Raw genomic sequence first — 6,000 nt, forward strand, 5'->3', positions numbered from 1 at the left:
CAACGAGATTCAGTTCAACAAACCAAAAGTAACCCAACAGATAAACTTAAAGATTCAGTTCACAGCATCACATCATCAATCACATCACGCTGGAGTCTGGGCCTTCGCGAGGGCGGCATGCTGCCCCCTGATCATGTAGTCCTCCCTGCGAACCGCCACATCCTCTGCATGAGACAAAAGATGATCGAAGCGGCCATCCCTTGGATTTGGCTTGGTGGTGCAGTAGGGGCAATGCCACTTATTAAACTTGCGGTTGTAGAAGGAAGCAACTCCCTTGGCCTTGATCTTCTCCACCTCCTTGGCTGTGAAGGACGCGACGTTGCCCCTGTACACATCATCTCCAGAATCATACTACACACATGAATGAATTGCTTTAATACATTATAGATTCATATACACCATGTCAAAGCAACTAAATGAACAAGGGATAGGCTTACCTCATATTCAGAATCGTCACTAAACGCCCCCTCGTATGGGTCTTAGTCGTCCAGCTTCCTCTTTCTCCCCCAACCATCATCCTCCTGAATATACAATTACATCCATCTCTAGTAGGCAATTGAAAATTTAGATATGCACACATGACACATTGATCATAGGGCTAATACACTCCCAATATCAGAAATGTTTTAGAAGTCAGGTTTTTTTATTTCTGTGCCCCTTAGCTCTATGCATTCAAAAACCACATCCATCACTAGTATATCAATGTATTAGATTTGTACACAAATTGATCAAAAACCCCAATATGGCATTCAAATAACACACTGATCATTGGTCATGCACACACATTGAAGAACATGGCTAATATAACTACATATTGTGGAAACATTTATATACTAATGAATCAAATAACTTCTTAATCAATGGATTCCATTTGGGCATATGACATTCAAAACCCCAAACTGAGTAGCATTAAAAAACAAATCCAATAGGGACCCAATCTAAGGCAACGAATCTGAGAGCATTAAAAACCCCAATCTGTGAGCACTAAAAACAAATCTAATAAGCATCATAGCATTAAAAAAACCAATCTGTTCACAACACCTAGCATTTTTGCAACAAATTTATCCAAATCTAAAAACAAATCTAAAAACCCCAATCATTGCAGCGCCTAAAATCATAGTTCACAACATTAGCTAGCATTTTGCAATGAATTTATCCAACAAACTCTTGTCCAAAAACCCCCATCCCCCCAACCCATACAAAACACCCTGGCCCATCCATCAAACCAACTACTCTAACCATCTGAACTACCGTATGAATCACAATGTAACCAATGCAACTAGGGAGCAACTAACTCTACAAGCTAAGCAAGTGCAAATACCTGCTCCTCCATGGCAGGCGGCGCAACAGGGTCATCGGGCTGGACTGTGCTGCTCAATGTCGTCACCTTCTGCAGCGATGAGGCGGAGCCCGCCACATCCGCAGCGGTTGCGAGTTTCCCCGCACCACCGTGAACGCCGCCGACATCCGTGGTCACCGCGCCCTGACCTTGCAGCTCCACCACATCTCCGGCCGCTACACCGACGTCGCCACGAGCGTCATCCATCTGACTGATGGAGGAGATGAAGGTGAGGAAAAGGATGCGGTGGGGGAGAGCGAGACGGTTCGGTGGAGGCAATGGAGGAGAGTGAGACGACGCCGGTGGGGGAGAGGAAGACGATGCGGCAGGGAGGGGATTTGGGGGGAAATGGTAGGGGCGATGGAGGTGGTTGCCCTCTTTATATGATGGTACGTTTCGGGCATGTCCATGGACACGTGCTACCCCACGACCGCGGTCTTTCATGCGTCCATGTATACGCGGCCCCACTCGCCAGCTAACGGTCAAAGGCATTGACCCGACGACAACGTCTGTTATAACCTATTCTGAGGGTTTCGGGCAAGGGAGTATGGAAAAGTGAGCAAAAGTTAACAGAGTGGGGATGAATGAGTAGAGCTAAGGAACCAGGGGCACAAAAATAAAAATCCCAATTTATATTCATATGATCGAGAATTCGAGATACAGTATTGAACCCCCAAAAAAGCTATTTCCGGTGGCGTTAGAGGTGGCGTGCCGCGCCATCATTGTCGTTGTCGTCCTCCGGGACGCCGTTGTTGAAGTCTTCAAGGCAGCACAAAATGTACTTCACTTGTAAATCAAACATCATGTCGTTGCGCGATCGACCGGTGGGGCGCGGGAGGATGACAACTGGCTCCACTGAGAGGTAGCGGTCAATGGTAGCGTCCCATGCCGCTGAGGGGGTGCACGCACGGGCATAGCGGGTGCAGCCAAACACACGGGGTCCGGCGCCGCGGTGGGTGGAGGGGCGCGCACGGGCGCAGTGGGAGCAGCCAAACACACGGGGGCCAGCACCACGGTGGGTGGAGGGGTCGGCACGGGCACGGGCGCTGGCGCTGGCATGTACACGAGCTCGTGCGGGTCCGCGGAGACCTCGCTGGCGCCCATTGCTTCCAGCTCTGCGATAGTGCTCGACGACTAGCCCGTCAATGCTACGGGGATGGTCGCTGGTGCGGGCGCGGGGATGGGAGCTAGGACGGGAGCGGAAGCAGCAACCGCCGCGGCCAACTCGTTCTGGGCCATGTCCATGAGGCCCCATTCATCGTTATTTTCTATCTCCTCCGGCTCGGAGTCGACTTCACCAAACTTGAAGACTAGTGGCAGACGATCATTTTGCGCCATGGAGTTGGCGGAGGTCTGCGCGGGGGGGGGGGGGGGATGGAAGGCGAACAGTAAGGCCGCCCATATTAAATAGCGGGTCGGGCGCCATTAATGGAGAGGAAGGTGGGCAGCCATGGAAGTCAAAGGGCTCGCTTCCCAGTGAGCCTGCATAGTGTACAACTCACACGCTTCTCGGTGAGCATGCGCATTGGAGGACAGCTTGCACACCTGTCGGTTAGCCCACGCACCGGACTGCGCTCGCACACATCCCGTTCAGTCAAGGTCAAGCAGCTGTCCGCACGACAACCTCCTACAGCCATTAAAACCAAGACATGTGGCATCACGTCAATGGTTAACAGAACACACATGGTTTGAATTATACAAACCTTTGAGATATTAAAGTGGCAGCTATTTTTTGAAAATTCCTTTGTTGCCTGTCATTATTCGAGTGCCCCTTCTCTCAAAATGGACATGGAAAATACCACATCATGTCGGGTGACATTCCATGATAGTATGCCAAGTTTCATGAGTTTCAGATGAGTTTTGGATTTACTAGAATTTAAAAACCATGCATCTCAATGTTTTGCCGGCAATCAATGGTGCCCTGGTGTTTGAAATTCATTCCCATTTCTTGCATGGGACCTAAGCATGCACCCAAGGACACATACTTGTTTTTTCAACCAATTTATATGCACTGGAGCATGTGCATGTAGTTCAAATTTGAATTATGCACATAAATGCATTGAAAACTCAGTTAATGCATAAAAATGTCCAAAAGAACCCTGAAAAATCACAAAAATTGACACAACACTCCTGTTGTTCTATGTTGACACAAGAAATTTTTTGGAAGCAATAAGAGACAGTGGATATCATTTCGTCCCCAAAGGTGGGACGTTCCCTACCGAAACCATGATGCTTGTTGTGAAAAGCTCTGGTTTGTGAGAAGCATATACCCAAACCTGCCCCAAACGGGACAAATTTTTTACCACGACATGTTGATGCCGCTCCATGAAAGCATGCCAAGTTTCATGAATTTCAAACGAGTTTTAGATTTACTAGAATTTAAAAATGAGGGATTTTAATGTTTTGCCGGCAATCAACGGTGCCCTGGTGTTTGAAATTCATTCCCATTTCTTGCATGGGACCTAAGCATGCATCCAAGGACACAAATTTGATTTCAACCAATTTATATGCACTGGAGCATGTGCATGTAGTTCAAATTTGAATTATGTCGGGTTTCGGGTTCCGGCAGACCCTTGAGGTTCGAACACTGGGGTGCGCGCGGAGATCTCTCCCCTACTGATCTATGTCCGATCCTCTCGTGCGAACTAAGACGAAAATGATGAACAACACAAGGGACACGATGTTTATACTAGTTCGGGCCACCGTTGCAGTGTAATACCCTACTCCAGTGTGTGGTGTGGTGGATTGCCTCTAGGGCTGATGATGGACAGTACAAGGGAAGAACAGCCTCGTGAGAGGTGTTCTTGAGCTGGTGCGATGAACTGCTAGGGTGAGTTCGGTCGCCTCTCTCTCTCTCTCTCTCTCTCTCTGCTATGGTTCTACCAGATTTCCAGCCGTCCCCTCCTTCTGTGGTGGCTAGTTCTATTTATAGAGGCCCTGGGCCTCTCCCCAAATAATGAGCAGGAAGGGCGCCAACAATTGGCCATTTCGAAGGGGAACATCTAGTACAAGTTATCCTGACCAAAGGTGGTCTTCGGCTGCCAAAAGCACTGGCGATGACGCCGTCTTGGGCTCCACGGTGACCTCCGTCCTGTCGTCCGGCTTGCCTTGGTCTCGTTGCACCGGAATGGTAACCTTTGCCTGATGCCTTGACCTGTGCTTGCCCCCTTTGCACCAAAGGGGAAACAAGGACACTGTGCAGGCCGACGCCCGCCTGGTCTCGATCGTCATGGCTTGGGTCACGGGTTCTTCACGAGGTACCCCTGCCTTGATGTCTCCGCCTCCTCGCGAGCCTGCCTGATGAGGCTGCCTCTGAGGAAGCTTCCCGTCGTCCGCCCCACGAGGCTTGGCCCCTCGCGAGGGTCTTGAGCTTGAGCTGATGAAGATGGGCCGTGCTAGGCCCCCGTATGAGCCAGGCCGCAGGTCGCAGGCAGGCAAGTCTGGGGACCCCCATTCCCAGAATGCCGACAGTAGCCCCCGAGCCCAAGGCGCGCCCGGGCTTGGCTTAGCAGAGAAGCGAAGGGGCAAGCGCGAAGCGCCGCGGGCCCTAACAGCCTGTGGCCTCGGGCGCCGTGTGGCGGTTGATTGGGCGTGGGCGTCTGCACTTCCCACGACGCCTTGCTATGCGCCCGACTAAGCGGACCCGTAGTTGCACACAGTTGTTCCTCCTTTGGCTGCCCGCTCGCCTCCTACCTTTCCTCTTCTCCGAGCTCCAACCTCTGCCACCAATCCGGTCAATCGTACTCAACCCGGAAGCCTTGGACAAGGTCCACTCCGCCCTCGCTTCCATCTTCAACGAGTGCGGCCGGACCATAGTTTGGCCCGCATCCCGCGCCTTTCTTTCTAGGACCGTCACGGAGGTCCGATTCTTCACCGACGCCCTATGGGCGGGTCTGGTTCCCCCCTTTTCTGCTTTCTTCAATGCTGTGCTCTCCCATTATCAGATCCACATGATGCACCTTGGGCTAGAGTCCATTACCCTCTTGTCCGTCTTTGCTTTCGTGTGCGAGGCGATGATAGGCATCCCTCCTTATGTGGCCCTGCTGCGCCACTTCTTCTCTTTGCGCCTAAGCGATCCCACTCAGTGCTCGGGGTGTGTAAGCTTCTTCGCCGTGCCCGAGACGACTGCTTCAGGGATTGACTTCGGCCTTCCGCCTTCTCAGGCCAGGTTCAGAGAGCGGTGGCTGTACGTGGACGTCGGGGTGCCCAGCCCCTTGCTCTCGCACCCGACCTTGCCTGCTGTTCCCAACCCAGGCTGGGGTCATGAACCGCTCGCAAGCCCCCGGCTTGCTTTTGTCTGGCGCCGCTTCGGAAGTTTGAGGGCGCACAATGTGACAGCGCCCAAGGTGGAGAGGGAGTTCCATCTGTGTAACATTGCTCCTCTCTAGTGCCACTATCGCCGGATGTGGGACTTTGCGGGGCGTAGAGACCGCATGCGGCTTCAGGAGGAGGATTTGGCGCCCGAAGTGCTGCGGACGGTGCTTCGGGTCTTGACTGGTGATCCTTCCCCACGCAGCCTACGGAGCGGTGGCGTCCTTCTGTACCTTTGTTCCGGCAGGACCGATTTCATGAAGCAGATGCCCAGCTTCGACGAGTGGGGGCTGCGCCCGGCTGGCCTCATGGGGCCACATGAGAACCGAGTTGTCGTGGTTGCTCCCCCC

This window comes from Triticum aestivum, chromosome 1A (genome assembly GCF_018294505.1).
Source record: "Triticum aestivum cultivar Chinese Spring chromosome 1A, IWGSC CS RefSeq v2.1, whole genome shotgun sequence".
NCBI lineage: Eukaryota > Viridiplantae > Streptophyta > Magnoliopsida > Poales > Poaceae > Triticum > Triticum aestivum.